This window comes from Acomys minous (genome assembly GCF_964271855.1).
Source record: "Acomys minous genome assembly, chromosome: 14".
NCBI lineage: Eukaryota > Metazoa > Chordata > Mammalia > Rodentia > Muridae > Acomys > Acomys minous.
The window spans coordinates 26,003,370-26,012,707 of record NC_140496.1 but is presented as its reverse complement, the minus strand read 5'-3'; the positions used below and the strand labels follow the sequence as shown (position 1 = coordinate 26,012,707).

The 9,338-nt window shown below is 38.5% G+C and overlaps 1 long non-coding RNA gene across 1 annotated transcript; it reads left to right on the top strand.

Moving 5' to 3' along the window:
- Nucleotides 1-268: 268 nt before the first annotated feature.
- On the top strand, nucleotides 269-6,643 carry LOC311582623. The gene is made up of 3 exons (XR_014774176.1): nucleotides 269-354; nucleotides 682-757; nucleotides 6,531-6,643. It is a non-coding gene; the product is annotated as an uncharacterized lncRNA (long non-coding RNA).
- The last annotated feature ends 2,695 nt before the right edge of the window (nucleotides 6,644-9,338 follow it).

Below are 9,338 nucleotides of genomic sequence, written 5' to 3'. Positions count from 1 at the left end.
ATCCCAGTGGGGGGCTAATGCTAATAAAAATATTTAGCGACAGTAACCACACTTGAGACAGTACTTAATACTAATAAACTTTTTGTATAGCACTGATATAAAGTCAGAGAAATACTTAGGCTTTTAATTGCATCAGTTTCTACTTTTACAAGTCCCTCCTGTGATTGTGATTCACAGCAGTTGGAGGAAGTTAATGCCCCTGTGCTGGGAGAAAAAGGAGTGAAAGTTTTGGTGTGGACAAAGGGCATCCTTGGTCTTTATTTTTGCTTTCAGAAAGCAGTAAGAAACTGGACTCCGGGGAAAAGAGTTCAATAAACTCATCAACTCAGTTGCTCCAGATGTTCTGTAATGCAGGTAATTTCCTCGATGGGCTCCCAACAGGGATAAATGAAAAAATAAAGCAGTTTGGGTACAAAAGACTCATATTTCTGTTGAGAGGAAGTCAAGGAATAGCTGATGTATTTGGTTCAGTATTGAAACTGGGCTTGAGGAGGGCAGCTAAGTAAAGAGGAATGAGCATTGACTCTTAAGAACAGAAGCAAACAGGCCAGGAATGAGCAATGGCTTCTAAGAAGGACAGGTGCAAACATCCCTCAGAGACTCAGGAAGGATGGAAACAGGGAATAGCCATGTGGAAGGGTCAGCTATAACTTAAGTCTGAATAGCTCATGTTCTTTGTAGGCATTGCTATCTGTTTACTGATGGAACCAAATCAAAGATGCCCAATGCCACTTCCCCGCAAGATCAACTAAGTAAGGTGAAATATTTACATTATTGGGATAATAATGTATTTATATATCAAGCGTAGAAAAGTTGGGAACCTCATACACTCTACAGAAAGCAAACTTTCCTAGACAACAAGCAGTGCTCACATTTCTACTACTTTTACATTGTTTTCCCATTTCTACAAGGATTAATTTATTGAAATTATTTATGGTTTATGTGATGGATAAATTTCTGTCAGCTCGACACAAGATAAGATCATATAAGACGGAGTTACCTCAATTTAGAAAATATCTCCACCTTGTAAAGGAAAAGTAGAATAGATATTGTTGGTATACTGGAGATAGGTGGGGATGGGGTGATCAGGTGAAGGGGAGAATGGAGGAAGAGAGTACTGAAAAAGACAGCAGACCTTGTTGGAAAATTATGGTGCACAATGCCATATAATTTCCAAGGGATCTATTAAGGTGACCTTAGCTAAGACTTCTAGTAATGGTGTATACAGACCCTGAACTGGCCATCTCTTATAACCAGGCAAGACTTCCTGTGGAGAGATTGAGACACCAACCTAACCGCAAAACCTTCTACCTATAATTTGTCCTGTCAGTAAGATGTGCTGGGGTAAAGGTGGCACAGAAATTGTTGGAATAGCCAACCAATGACTGGTCTATCTTGAGACCTATGCCAAAAGAGGGAGCCTACCATTGACATTGCCTGGAGAACCAAACGCCAGGGGGCAGATGGCCCAGAGACCTAGGATAGGACCACATATGCCTGGAAAAAAAGCAAAAGAAATGATTCCTAATAATATCCTTCTATACTTGTAGAAAGGGACATGAAATAATCACCATCAGAAAGGCTCTATCCAGCAACTGATAAAAATAGATGCAGAGACCCACATCCAGGCTGAAGTAGATAAGGAAGAAGAAGAGGAAGGAAGCAAGATCCTTCAAGGACACACACACACACACACACACACACACACACACACACACACACACACACACAAACCCTTACAGAATCAACAGTCAAAGGGCTTCACTGAGAGCGAACTGACAGCCAGGAAGCTTGCATGAACTTAACCAAGTTCTCTGCATATGTGTTATAGTTGTAGATCCTGATGTGTTGGTGAGATCCATGACAGATGAGTACAGGCTTTTGCCTGCTTTGGAGATCCTTTTCCTCTTGTTGAGTTGCATGGTCCAGCCTCGATATAAAGGAGAGTGCTTAGTATTGCTACAACTTGATATGCCTTATTTGGTTGATAACTCTGAGAGCAATGCCTTTTCCTAAAAGGAAACACAGGAATGGATGGGAATCGGGGAAGACGTGTATGTGTGTGTGTGTGTGTGTGTGTGTGTGTGTGTGTGTGTGTGTATGTATGTGTGTGTAGAAGAGAGAGAAGAAACTTATGTTGCGATATAACATATGAGAGAATAAATTAATAAATGGAAAAATGCCTTCATAAGAGCAGTCTTTAGGCAAGCTTATAAGACATTTTCATAATAGGTGATTGATGGGGGAGGTCCAAGCCCATTTTGGGTGGTCCCATCCCCGGGCTCATGGTCCTTGGTTCTATAAGAATGCAGGCTGGGCAAGCCAAATAGAGCAAGCCAGTAAGCAGGTTCCCTCCATGGCTTCTGCCCACTGGTTCCTGCCCTGTTTGAGTTCCTGTCCTGACTTGCTCCAGTGTCAGTGTCAGAGTATAAGCCAAATAAACACTCTCTTACCCCCCTAGATTGTTGGTCATGATGTTTCATCATAATAATTGTAACCCTAATCAAAATAGCTTATTTATCATACAGTAAAACACATAGGTCTTATTTATTCCCTATATAACAATCTTAGTTAAAGTTTGTCATAATTTCTATATAAGGTGATTTCTTTGTTGTCACATGAACTTCACTTTCACTTATCCATGTGTGTTATAAACACTCAGAATTTACCAAAGAGTCTCTCTATATATTATGTTCTGACCTTTAGCACACTGACTTCATTCCTTATACACATGACTATCTATGTACTAGGAGGGGATTTAAGCATCTCATATCAATATAGTAACTCTGGAAGCCATGAGAACAAGAGTGATGACCTTAAGTGTGGGTATTGATAAGTAAGTAACCTTTTCCAAGATTCTGAACTTTCCTCAGCCAAAAATATGACGACCAAATTGAAGTTAAAGCTTTTTGATAACAAATGCACTTTCAAGAATGGACCCTCAACATAGGTTTTTTTGTTTGTTTGTTTGTTTTTGCCATAGATGAGTATGGGTAATGACATACTAAACTTATTGTTGCTAAACTATAGTAGCAAACTATAGTAGCAGATGTAAACTGCCCCCATAGCCTGTTCAGGGATCTCTCACAGGCACTTCCAAACACCATATCCTGTCGCAATTGCTGTGAGTGAAAGAAAACTCTCTTTTCAATTCATGGATAAATGAAGCAAAAGCATACATATTAGAATGAAACAATACTCAACATTTGAAATAGAAAGTTATCTTCTCTCTGAGTGAGCTAGAAAGTTTCCAACAAGCAAATATCTGAAGCTATCTGTTTCTCAAACCTTTGACATCACCTTTATCTTGGAGAATGGACTTGTCATCTCAATAACGATGACCTCAGGCTATATTTCTTACCTGAGGATGGCTTCCTGGATATTTGCCTGTATCAGATACAGTCTTATAGTAGTAGCTACTCGTCTCCATTCTGATTCTATCTGCCCACCTATTAATCTACCTACTTATGGTCTATTTTACTCCAGCTGCCTCCTAGTTATATTTACATTTTATTTAAAATTATTAAGACAACTCATCTAGAATAATTCATACCAGCATTTTTCAGAGGGTCTCTCATGAAATAATCCAAGGTAAAAATACTTTCTTATCTAACATATTTAAATGATTTCACTATCCCCAGCTTAGTTCTCAAGAATCAGAATGAGCATCAAGAGATTAATATTTCTGAAAATTCTTGGTGAATTATTTTTAAAATGTTGTCAATTTAACAGAACAGAACATCTGCATATATACTTACATTTAAATGTATTCACACATACCCTATGTTTTCAGTATAATTTATTCATACTAATAATAATTCATGTATTATTATCTATTCATGACTATACTATTCCATTATTGCATTTGGGAAACTCTACATACTTTACCTTGGATCAGATTAAATATTCCCTTAAGAATCATGAGAGACATACACACACACACACACACACACACACACACACACACACACACACACATATATATATATATATTGCTGTATTGGTGTCTGTTTCACAAAACTCATTTATGATCACACAGTTTTTACCATCACCTCCTGGTCTTTGTTGTATTTTACTTGTCTCAAAGCCATTTCCTCCTTTCCTAGAGAGGTGGTGTAGTTTTCTGTTCCTTCTTCTAAGAACTACATCAGTGGTGAAAAAAGGCTAAGAATATAGAACGCCACATACAGGCAACTCACATGGTGTTCACATCTGCAGAAAAGACTGTAGGAAATACTGATGTCAAGTGTCAAACACTTTGGACCTTAATGGATGCCTCTCATGGGTTCTGGCAAAATATACTCTTAGGCTTGTGAAGTCACTGACATTCCTGAAGAAGACCAATTAGAGCTAGATTCAAGTTGAGGCTCCTTACCTAGCAAAATTCTTCAATATAAGCGATATCCAATACAGACTGAATAGTGACATCTTAATTATCAAATACTCTGGAGATAATGCAACAACATTAATGCAACTTGGCACATAATTATCATTTTCCCAATAGAATTGCTATGTGATTACATCTCACAATATATTGGGAAAAAGAAGAAAGTCAAATAGGCCTTCATTAATGAAGTGGTAATTTGAGGTCTCAGCTTTCAATAGATCTATAATTAATTCAGAGGTTTGTGAATATCAGTAGTTCCTAATTTGTAAATATTAGCAGTGCTTTTCAATTTTCTTCTTTTAGGGAAACCTGGGTACTGAAGTTGGCATATTCCACCCACCCACCACCTACCCACTGCATATAGCATTGGCTGGAGATGGCTATTTCACTTCCAGGAATTTGTTCTCATGAGTTCACTATGCCCAACACATAGATAAGCATGCTTTTGTTTTCTATAAGGCAAGGATTTATTGAATAATATTAAATTTAAAAACTAGATTATTTTATATATTTGATTCCTTCTCTGAACATTTGTAAGCAAATATATTTTATATGTTTACGTTTTATACATTGGTTCAAACATATGAATCAATTTTCTTTTTGGTTGCTTTGGGTTTGAGACAAGGTCTTTTTTTAAAATTTATTTTTAATTTATTCACTTGACATCCTTATTGCAGCCCTCTCCCTTACCTCCTCCCACTCTCAAGTCCTCTCTTTCTTCCCCCTGACACCTCCACTGGTCCTCAGAGAGGGAGAACCCTCCTCCCCATCTGACCTCAACCTATCAGATCTCTTCAGCGCTGCCTGCATCCTCTTCCTTTGTTGCCTGGCAAGGCTGCCCCTCCAGGGGTAAGTGATCAAGGAGAAGGAGACAGAATCCATGTCAGAGACAGCACAAACAGCAGAGACAGGGACTTAGCTGCCTATTGACTACATCTGAGCAAGAATCTGAGGCCTCTTCGTGCATGGTCCTTGATTGCTGCAACAGTCTCTGCAGTAGTCTGCCCCCACCCCCGCTCCCTCCCCCAGACACAGACGCATTGCCTCTGTTGATCTCCTTGTGGAGTTCTTGTCTCTTCCTGGTCCTCCTATCCCTAGACACTCCCTGCGTTCTGCCTAAAGTTTGGCTGTGAGTCTCAGCATCTGCTTAGATCCACTGCTGGGTATGGTAGGCTCCCGTTGAGACAAGGTCTTACTATACAGGCCTGACGAGCATGGACTTCACCATGTTCGCTAGCACCCACATCTGACATTTTATAACAACCTGTAACTCCAGGTCCAAGAGGACCTGACTGTTCTGGCCTCTGTGGGCATTTTCATCCATAGCTTGCTCTCACACACACACACACACACACACACACACACAGAGAGAGAGAGAGAGAGAGAGAGAGAGAGAGAGAGAGAGAGAGAGAGAGAGAGAGAGAGAGAGAAGAGTAGAGAGGAGAGAGAGGCAAGGAGAGAGAGAGGAAGAATATGAAGTTAATAAAGATGACTCTTTAAAAAATATAGACATACTGAGCAATACATTTCAGTAGGTAGAGAGCTTACTAACCATGTTCAAAGCTCAGGCCACATAAACTGTGTGTGTGGATGTAGAATGCATCTCAACACTAAAGCAATGGGAAGCCATAGGATCAGAAGTTTAAAAGCAATTTTCAAATATATAGCAAGTTTCAGATCAGTTCAAGATACATAAATCCTTTCTTGTGTTGTTGTTGTTGTTGTTGTTACTGTTTTTGAGACATTTTTTCTGTGTAGCCTTGGCTGTCGTGGACTCACTTTGTAGAAAAGGCTGGCCTCGAACTCACAGCGATCCACCTGCTGGGATTAAAGGCGTGCACCAACCACTGCCCAGCTCTAAACCCTTTCTTAACAAAACCAAATTTTATAAAAGTGCCAAACTCCTATTTGCCACAGTGTACAATGCTTGAATATTTTATTTCTGCTTTATGGTTAAGCCAGACATTTTATTATCATTATTATTATTCATTTGAAATTAATTTTAAGTTCCTCTGAGCCCTCATATTATTCTGTGATGAACTCTCAAGATGTGGATCATGGGAAATTTGACCACAACTTAGCAAAAATAGCTTTTAATTAAAATAATATTATTCTAAGTTTCTTTTATTTTTCCTCCCCCAAGAATGAGTTGGTGGACTCCCCATCAAACATCACTTTGATTTATTTTCATGGCATTGGGAATCTACTTTATGAATTTGGACTTGCCTGGACTATTCTTTATCTCCAAGATCACATCATTCTCTGTGGTCAACACATGGTTCATATCGTCATATAAAAACAATAATAAAATCTATCACTATGGAATAAATATATTAGTTTTGTTGTTTATTATATTTTCTTTCTTACTCTACTTCAACTACATTTGTATCAGGAAGAACTCTTAGACCTTATGGTTTACGTTGCAGATACTATCAAAATAATTTCAAATTTTCCTACCCCCAAATAGAAGACAACAATAAAGGATAAGCTCTCTACACATTTTATTTGATCTCGGTGGTATAGGATACTTTGACCTTATACCCTATTGGTCCAAATCATAGAAAACATTGTTTACAGATTAGTTTGTGTGTGTGTGTTTGTGTAGTTTTAATATTTCCATATGTAGGTGGTGGCATGCTCAAAATTTGTCTTTGATTATTTTCAGTTTGCATTTAAGGATCATAGAACACACACACACAAAAAAAAACAGACGTTGGTAGCACTCAATCCTTGTAGAGAGCAAGCTCTAAATTAGGAATCAATATTATGACAATCTTTTAACTCCATCCATCTAGCAGATTGCACACAGAAACTAAATTTTGTTGACAACAGAACACAGAAATTAATATTAATATTAATATTAATATTAAAATGGGATATTAATTTGGGCCCTGTAACTTTCCAGTGTTCCAGGTAAGGTCTAGGTTCCTAAAATCCTAATTTACTCATTATTGCAAATAAAATCATACAACTTTCCCCCTGAATAGCTATTATATATTTTAAAGATATGCTTGACTGTCATTATTTATCACATGATAAATACAGGCATGTTTTGATGGCTAGTTTATGTCAACTTGACACAAGGTATGTTCATCAGAGAGAAGGTGAACCTCACTGAGAAAAAAAAATACCTCTATAATGCTTGGCCATAGGCTAACTTGTCTGCAACTCTCCTGTGAATGGCGCCATCCCTGGACTGGTAGTACTGGATTCTGTAAGAAAGAAGGCCGAGTAGCTATGAGGAGCAAACCAGTAAGCAATACCTTCCATGGCCACTGCATCAGCTCCTGCTTCCAGTGCCCTGACCTGTTTGAGTTCCTGTCTTGACTACCTTCAATGATAGACTATAATGTAGAAATATAAGCCACCTAAACCCCTTTATCTCCCAAGTTGTGTTTGGCCATAGTGTTACATTACAGCAATAATAACTATAAGGCACTCATATAGGTACTGATATGTGAATTAATCGATGAATGGGTGAAGGTACAGATGGACAGATGGTTGTAAGTTTAGGGACAACTCCAAAACGTAGCAGAGTTTGAATAGCAGGAAAAATCCATACTAGGTTAGCTATGACATCTCCTTGGAAGGAGTTACTATTGGGTTTAATTTCTAGCATAATGTCTAAATTATTAGAATTCCTTATATTACTTACATATGAAACTTATGGAAGTTTCAACTTTATCAGGTTGTTTCCTGAGAATAATACACATAATTTAGAAAGAAAACCTTGAAATGCAAACATCAGACATTGGATGCACTAGGCACCACATGTCTGCTGGGATTCATTCTTACTTTTCCATGTGATATGTGTCAGGCTTGTGAATGTTTGGAGAAACAATTAGAATAGTACTCAAGCCTTTTAAATTGGAGTTTGTTTTCATTCAAATTATGGAGTTCTAGCTCTGTGAGTTCAAGGCCAACTTGCTATACAAAGTGAGTCTAGGCTCAAATGGTATATACTCACTTATAACTGGACACTAGCCCAAGAGACAGGTCCCATGAAAGTCATCACCTACCAGGAAAGTGGGATAGAGGTGAGGACATCCTATTGAGACTCTAGGTGAGAAAAATATAGGGTATAGGGAAGTAGGTGGATCCAGAGGATCCTAGAAACCTACAAGAGGAACATTATGATGGGTGGATCTGAGCCCAGGGATTCTGACTGATCTAAGGCACCAACCAAGGACAAAACGAGCAGTCATCATCAAACCCCTACCCAGATCTAGCCAAGGGACAGAACATTCTCCACAGTTAAGTGGAGACTGTGGACTGACTTTCACATGATCTCTGGTCCCCCATATTTGGCCATGTCCCTTTGTTGGGGAGGCCCAATGGCACTCGGAAGAAGGATAGCGGACTACCAAGAAGAGACTTGATAACCTATCACCATATTCATGGGGAGGAGGTCCCCCTCAGTCACAGTCATAGGGAAGGGGGATTGGGGTGAAAGTGGGAGGGAGGGAGGAATGCGAGGATGCATGGGATGGGATAGAAAATGATGTAATATGAATTATTTTATTTTTCAATAAAAATGTGTTAAAAAAAAAAACAAAAACAAAAACAAAATGAGTCTAGGACAGTTAAGGCTGATACACAGAGAAAACCTGTCTCAAAATGGAAACTATATTTTTCTACTGTCATAATTTTGGCTTCTAGATTTATTCTAAAGTTGATAACATTTGTTGATAATACTCCTTGTATTTCTTATTTTGATGTCCATATGTAATGTTATTTTTTAGATCTTTTTTCTTTATTTTCTATTAATTTATTCATATTGCATCTCAATGGTTATCCCATCCCTTGTATCCTCCCTTTCCTCCCTCCCTCCCATTATCCCCTTACTCCTCTCCGCTATGACTGTGACTGAGGGGGATTTCCTCCCCCTAGAACATGCAAACCATTCAATTGTCCCCTTTAATATATTTGACTCCTCTTTGCAGCTTTGCAG